This window comes from Aplidium turbinatum, chromosome 1, assembly GCF_918807975.1.
Source record: "Aplidium turbinatum chromosome 1, kaAplTurb1.1, whole genome shotgun sequence".
In the NCBI taxonomy this organism is placed as follows: Eukaryota; Metazoa; Chordata; class Ascidiacea; order Aplousobranchia; family Polyclinidae; genus Aplidium; species Aplidium turbinatum.
In genome coordinates, this window is record NC_137472.1 from 13519273 (window position 1) to 13528086 (window position 8814).

Sequence of the window (8814 nt, forward strand, 5' to 3'; positions counted from 1 at the left end):
AATAGGCCTATTGCTGCAGAAGCTCGATATCACAGATAAGCTCGAATCACGAAAGGCCCTATTTTACCACTTTTGAAACCCCGGTTAATGGGCCCACATCTCTGTTTATGGGCTCAACCATATTCATATTTAGGTGGTCAGCGTTTTTCAATAAAAAATATGACAACATTGCTATAAAAACTCGACATTTTATAGCTTAGGATGCATCCATCGGTTTTGTATTGTTGATCATTATTTGGAATGACGATTTTAAATCAGCGAAACAAGTAGGCTAAATCTATGCAATTTTGTTGTAGTTTACAGAAGAAACAATAGCCTACTGCTCTCTCGCTGTCTTAGAAATTGTCTTTCAACGGTTGATAGCATAAGACTTGTGCAAAATTAAATGCTAAGTGATGACAGAGATTATCCAGCATTCCAGCGTATAGCCTACTTTTGCATTCGAAATGAGTTTTTTATTGGTTAAAAAAAACTTTTTAGGTGGGGGGAGAGGGGCCTTGCATACAAAAGGAAACTCCACGTCCGAAAAAAATTATGTAACTACCTTGTTGAAGTAGGCTGTTTTGCATACAACCCAGCGTCTTATTTTTCATTTATTAAAACCTACGACTAGGAGCGCCCGAGCGATTTTTGACTGGGGGGGGGCAAGATTATGAAAAAAGGGCACTTTTGCTGCTGAAAGGCCAACTTTTTTTTAAAGTTTTAAGATAGGCTAAGGTCAGAGGTGGGCAGTAACTAGTTACAAAAGTAACTAGTTACTTTTTGAGTAACTGTAAGGGTAACTTCGTTACCATTTTCCAAAAGTAACGAAACGCGGTAACTAGTTCCTATTTTAGCACTTTTTCAACAGTTACAGTTACAAGTTACTTTTGTATTGAAATTTATGTTTCTAATTGCCGTCCATTATACTCTGCACATGTTTGTGTCATGCTTTATGCGTGTTTGCTACGCGTTGCTCAATAATGCATTCTTCTCGCAGCTGTATCGGAGCAGCACTGCCCATGCGCGGCGCTCTTGTTTTGTGATCTTATGGAGCAGAATTGCCATATTGGCAAATTCATCGCCAAAATCCAGAAATCTGACGATTTTTTTAAGACGTTTGGCTTCATATTTATGGTTTGGCGATTTGGCTCTTTTTTAGCGCTTTTTGAGAACTGATTTGGTTAAATTAATTGCTTTTGGTGATTGATTAATATGTGACTTTCTATGCAATGTTTAGCAAAAGTGTTTGGCAACACTTGATAGCTCAGTTCATGCTTGTCGTATAGCTGCCAGAGGTGTACAGGAGTTGTATTTTTGGAGTATTTAGGACCCGGAGTCTCGGTGTTACGTTCACTGTTCGCAACCTTATTACATCATTGTTTTCTCGATTCAAAATTGGAAGTCGATGTCTAAGTAACTTCGAGTCATAGCAGGGAAAACAAATTATTTCCTTTGTTTCGAGAATTTAAAGAGAATATAGTTTCGGAAGAGAGTTTTCTTTTTTGTACCAAAGACAGGCAAAACACAACAATACCACAGGGTTGAGCATTACAACAATATAGTTTACATATTTACAAGTAGTTTAACAGTCAAACGTTTTCGGCTTAACTTAAGCCCTCATCAGGAATCTGAAAATATGTATAAATTGTAATAAATTTAAACTCTTTGAAAGTAACTATAACTAACTGACTATAAGCATCAAGAAACACGCAACGATTATAAGCAATAGTGTGGAAAACAGACAAACGGAAAACAAACTACATTAGGAAAAGGCAACTGCGTAACTAGAAAAGAATTTGCACCACAGGGTGCGTGATACACCTAATAAATGTTGAGGAGAATGGATGCGCCTCCCGCAAATAATTGTTTGTTTAAATTTGGATTACAGCGTTTATGTTGAGATTTATGAGTAACTGAAAGTAACTAGTAACTGTAACTAGTTACATTTTTGAAATCGGTAACTGTAACGGTAACTCAGTTACTATTTTGGCCAAGTAACTGTAACTCAGTTACTTTTGAAAGTAACTTTGCCCACCTCTGGCTAAGGTATAGGCCTAGCGATAATGCTCATCTATCAGCTCATTATCGAGTAGCCTAATGATACAATAAGTGTCCGGTATATAAAGAACAATGGCCCAATGACATCATGCTATGTTATAATGATGTAACCAACTGTGATACAGAATTTTGTATGGTGGATATTATTTTGAGACAAAAATAAAAGATTATAATTAGGCTAAAAGCGAATAGCAGAAATTGTTATTGCAAAATGTGCAGTAGATTACGCGACCTTAAAATGGCACCAGTTCCCCCCTGCCCCCACTCCACAGAAAAATGGAGGTTATGGGGGCCCGCTGCCCCTGCCTACGACACCTGTAATGTTCATAACTTACGTGTAACGGTAAGTTGATCTTTGTGGGCTCTTCGTAAATCAAGATGAAGGCAGATTCATTTACTCTAAAATCTGGTGACCTACCACAGCTGTAAACATCACATAATAATGAATGGTTTGATCGGCACAGTGCAGTAATCAGTGGAGCGTGTTAAATCCACATGAGGCAGTATTGCTTATCTGTTACACCTCCCTTCTTGCAGGATGTTCTTAAGCATTACTAATGACATTCACAACTGATAACAAATCACAAGCACGGTATAAATAATTCAATCACGATATCTCGCAGGTGTCTTAATATGTCTGCCAGATCGTGTCGTGCGATTAAGAGTATTCTCAACAACCTGCGGAGTAGTTTCATTTGGTGGGGACACTAGGTTGCTCTGTGTGGATGACACTTGAGCATTGTGTGGGAAGCTGGATGAAACTATGTCATCTAAATAATCATAGTTACGTACAGGTGTTGAATTACAAGCTTTGTACAAATCACGCCGGTTTCGTCTAATTTGTCCATGAGAATTCTCAATGACGTACGAACGAGGCTCATCTCTTTCATTATTTACCATAGCTTTTTCCCAATAATTGTTTTTACGATAACGGACTTCATCTCCCTTTTTCAATACAGGCAATGACTTAGTTCCACGGTCATAATAGTGTTTCTGACGACTTTGCCGGTTACACAAATCATCATAAGCGTCAACAATTTGCGGTACAAGCAACTTCGTCGCGATAGGCAATTTTGTACGTAGTCTTCTGCTCATCAACATTTGTGCAGGTGAATACTGCAATCCAGCAATAGGCGAGTTACGATACTCTAACAATGCAATATACAGATCAGTGTCATCATCATACGCTTTTTTCATCAAATTTTTGACAGTTTGGACAGTTCTTTCAGCCTGGCCATTACTTTGACTAAAACCAGGGCTAGATGTTGTGGACTTAATACCCCATTTGCTGGCAAATTGTAAAAACTCTTTACTACCAAATGGCATATTATCCGACACAATTTCCTCAGGAATGCCATGACGTGAGAAAATTTGTTTCAATTCATTAACAACACTTTTTGCAGTTTTATCCACAAGTTTCACTACTTCAGGGTACTTGGAGTAATAATCTACTACAACAAGATAATCAACATTGTTAAGAGTCATTATGTCCGTTCCAACTTTAATAAAACGTCCATTCGGAATCACATGAGAGATTAATGGTTCTCTCTGATGACATCTTTGATACTTGCCGCAAGTTTGACAGTTTGCAACAACATCTTCAATGTCTGCACACATTCCAGGCCAATAAAGCAGTTCTCTTGCCCTAGATTTACATTTTTCACCACCTAAGTGGCTTTCATGAATTAAAGTCAACATTTCAGATTGTAACTTAGAAGGAACAACAATACGTTCATTTGAAAAAACAATGCCTTCAGAGAAGTGCAATGGAGGCGAATTTTTCAAGTTTGTCGAATTGTCGAATTTTTCAAGTTTCGGAGAAGAAACAGGTAAATTTGTAATCAGTGAGTGTATAACATACTCAAGCTCTTCATTCAATGCATTGTCTGATGTCTCCGGTAAATATGCTCTCGATAACGTGTCAGCCATATACATGTACTTTCCTGGTACAAATTTTACTCGAAGATCATATGGTTGCAATCTCAGCATCAGTCTTTGAAGTCTCGGTGGAGCCTTGTTTAAAGGTTGCTTCATGATTGTTTCCAGCGGTTTGTGGTCGCTTTCAACAGTCACGTCTTCTTTTCCATACACATACTGATGGAATTTCTCGGTTGCAAACACAATGGCAAGCATTTCCTTTTCAATTTGTGCATAATTCTTTTCGGCTGATGTCATTGTTCTGGACGCATATGCAATAGGCTTACCCTTTTGCAATAAACAAGATCCTAACCCACTCTGTGATGCATCGCACTGAATTGTTACCGGATTGTTTACATCATAAAACGATAAAACTGGCTTACTTGTTAACACAGTTTTCAAGTGTGTCATCGCTTTGTCGTGTTCATCTGTCCATTTCCATTCAGCGTTTTTCTTTAAAAGTTCACGAAGGGGTGCTGTAATCGTTGACTCATTCGGTATGTACTGCGATAAATATTTTGTCATTCCCAAAAATCTTTGCAGAGATGCAATATCGTTTGGTTGAGGCATGTCTGCAATGGCAGATACTTTCTTGTTGTCTGGCTTCAACCCATCTTGTGACACGAAATTTCCCATGTATTCAACAGTACTGACTTTAAATTGAATCTTGTCCTTGTTGAATTTCACACCCTTGTCCTGTGCTCTGTTGAGCACACTTCGAAGAATTTCGTCATGTTGTATTTCATCAGTGGCTGCGATAATCAAGTCGTCAGCAATAACATGTACACCCAGTAAGTCGCCAAACGTTTCTTCGTTTCGTTTCTGCATAACTTCACTGGCGGATGAAATACCGAAGGGCATTCTTAAAAATCTCTTTCGACCCCATGGCGTGTGAAATGTTGTGAGATAGGATGATTCGTCACTCAGCTTCACATGCCAATACGCATTCTTCATATCAATAACAGTGAAAACATTTTTCCCTGATAACTTTGCTTGTACATCTCCTGGCGTCGGGATGTTATGACGTTCGCGCATGATAACCGCATTAAGTGGTTTGGGGTCTAAGCATATACGCAAGTCTTTGTTTTTCTTCTCAACTACCACCAAGTTGCTCACCCATTCTGTTGGAATGTCTACATTCGCAATGATGTCATCCTCTTCAAGCTTGTCCAGGACGCTTTTCAGTTTGGGCTGTATTGCATATGGGACTCTACGGGGTGGTTGAACTACAGGTTGTGCATCAGGCTTTATCTGAATGTGGTACTCCTTTGCATAGGTACCAACGCCGGTGAAAACATTAGCATAATTAGTGTTTACGCTGTCACGTGATAAGGGTTCACTACATACATCCACTCGCTTAACTAAATTAAGTTTCGCACACGATGATTCACCCATTATCGATAAGTTTACAACATCAGTAACATAGCACAATAAATCAAAGTAATCACCGTTCTTATTTGCACATTTAATCACAGTAGTGCCTAAAGGCTTCACATTTAGATTTCCAAAACCACAAAGCTTAGTGTTGGTTTTAGTTAGTACTTGGCCAGTCATGGCACTAAACAATTTCAACGGTATCACGTTGGCTTCGGCTCCTGTGTCTAGTTTAAACAAGACAGAAAATTTGTGATTATCTCCATCAATAACGGTAAGATGAGTTTTCATTCTGGATGTAAACTCTTCGTTACTGTTAATTGATGAGATTCTCAGGAAACCTACATCCTCATTTTGTGCTTCAATTTCATGCACGGGTACATGTCTTGCCGCACTGTCATTTGATCTCCTACAAACACTAGAAAAATGATTACGTCCACCACATTTATGGCACGCTTTGCCGTAAGCTGGGCATTTTCTAGGAGCATGTTTACCACCACAATATTTACACTTAGTAGGCCTATAATCAGTTTTTTCTACTGCACGTTTAAAATTATTGTGCCTAGTATTAGTACTGTGCTTGCTCACAGCATTGATAGCATGTCCGTTTGCAGAATTCATTACTTTCATGTGATCCTTGCTGGCTTCTGCCGCATGACATATGTCCAGTGCTTTAGCTAATGTTAGATCAGGCATTTGCAATAACCTTTCTTTCACATGCGAGTCCTGCACACCAAACACTACTTGATTTCTTAAGTTTCGCTCTTTTTCGCGTACAGTCTCAAAATTACATCCTGTGGCAATGGTTCTTAAGTCATTGATCCATGAATCAACGCTTTCTCCTTCCCGCTGTGTGCGCTGCTGGAAGCGATGCGTTTCAAATATTTCGTTCTTTTGTGGCTCACAGTAGGTCTTAAACTTTTTTAGGACATCTTCTAGAATATCTTTCTTGTCTCCCTCTTCATTGGAGAACACGAAATTGTCAAAAATTTCCTGGGCCTCAGCCCCAGCCGCATTCAAAAAATTGGCTATCTGGACTTCCTGTGCCTTTTTGGTGAGTTCAGCTGCTACGTGGTACACTCGATATGCACGCTCGAATTTGCGCCATGCTTCTGCAATATTTGTCACAGAGAAGCTCATTTCCTTTGGTTGCCTTAACTCCGACATGTTTTTTACAATGTACGGATTACTAGCGCAAAACGTACTGGTCACTCCAGTTGGACAACTTCAGTCCAAATTAACGTCTACCAACTTCTTATCTCACTCTGACACCATGTAATGTTCATAACTTACGTGTAACGGTAAGTTGATCTTTGTGGGCTCTTCGTAAATCAAGATGAAGGCAGATTCATTTACTCTAAAATCTGGTGACCTACCACAGCTGTAAACATCACATAATAATGAATGGTTTGATCGGCACAGTGCAGTAATCAGTGGAGCGTGTTAAATCCACATGAGGCAGTATTGCTTATCTGTTCCATGCATTCGCAGCATGGAAGCGGTACCAAGAGCGAGTTCAAATTTGTCTCGAGCTTTCATTGGACAATCTTTTATTCCTGCTTTTGATTCTCTATCGCCACCTAACAGAATGTCATTCTTCGTGTGAGACTTTGGCGATGAGAATTTATCCTTTTACCACCCCAGTTTGTGCAGGCTATATCTACCTAAACTACATTGATAATCTGGTGCAGTAGTTTTTAACCTGTGGTACGCGCATCAATAATAGTACGCAAAGGCCTTCCAAGTGTGTAGTTAGGACGTAACCATGCGCGTCTCAACACGGACATAACGGCACAATAACTATACAATATAAACTCATTAGCCTACATTGAAAGCAGATGACATGATGACCAAATGGTATTTCACTGCTCCTGGCTAATCATATTAAGTTGTTCAACAGTAAGCATTATTTATGTAAATTGTATGTCATTGTGATGTAAGCTTATTGTGTAGGCTACTATCATTATAATCATGTGCAAAAGGCTTCCACATGTCACGTTCTTCCGCTACTTTTTAGCTTCTCCAATATTTCACAAGTTCCCAATCATCTCCCCAAGTTCCTCTCCTTCTCCTGCACTAATTCTTTCCTTTCAACATACCTTCAATAACTATTAACCAATTGATGTGGCCAGGGCCTCCAAGAGCCCTGCCGGGCCCCGGTGCAGATGTTGCTGCCGGGCCCCCCAACGCGACATGTCGCATGATATCTCACAAATCACAAGCAAAATTTGCGGTGCGCATTAATCCACAAGGCCAATGCATACATGGTGTTCCGCACAGTGTTTTTATTTTAAAACCAGACCTGTTTAAAAAATAATACAAAGAATACATCAGGTTAAAGTATTAACACTCCACCATTTCACAAAGAATGCAGTATTTTACTGGTGTTTATGACTTTAAATTCACAGATACACACTAGGTATACACAAAGATAAAAGGCTGTGGCTATAGTTACACTATGTAGTGTAAATATAGCCTCAATAGTGTTGCCAGATAAGGAATTCTGCCCAAATTTGAGGAAAAGTTTATAGCTGTTGAAAACAAAAACTTGTACGGTATCATATTTTTGAACTTTTTTTTAGTCCTGGGCAAAGATCAAAACCCTAACCTTATTCCTAACTCTAACCCTTACCTTAACCCTTCCTAACTCTGGCAACATCTGATTGTAACCATGGCAAAAAGTGGGTAAAAATATCCACTTTGAAGATAAAAATGGCAACACTATCCGGCATGGCTGACATACATATGTAGCATTGCATATGTGTGCATACAGCTTTACATTAACATACCGTACAATATCATTTCTGACCTTAAAATCAGCAGAGACTAGGAGACCAAACTTGGATGAATGCATTGCTATTGTTCATGACATTAAGAAATATATATATATACCAACTTCATTTCAGGATCAATAGGCTGCTTCTTATTTTTACTCCTTTAGTTTTCTTTGCTTGTTTGAGTGAAACTGCATTCAAGCACGATTGAGGGTCACTTTCTCTTTCTCTTCATTTCTACAGCAAGCGGTCAGTAGAAAACAAAGTTGAATATATTTCTATTTTCAAGTCCTATCAATGTAAATATACCTACATCTATCACTATACTATGTATCGATACCTTTACAAATACCCTGCATAACTACAGAATGGCTGTTTTGAGTCAATATTGACACTGTTCCTGAAATTCAAGAGTAAGATTGGATTGGCCTGGCTGGAGAAGACTGCTAAGAAATACTTAGGCCTAGTGAAAACAAATGAAAAGGAAAAAGGAAAAGATAGATAAGATATATAGGAAAAGATAAAGATATATAAGGAAAAGATATATAAAAAAATATTTGTTTATATACTAAGCATATTTTTAAAAATCAACACCTTTCTGCAGTGCTGAAAAAAGTAAGTTGCATTGCAATTAGGACACTTCTGATTCTGTCTAGAGTTAAAAGAAACTGTACTTCAATTTCAACAGAAGTAAAGATCTATGATTTTT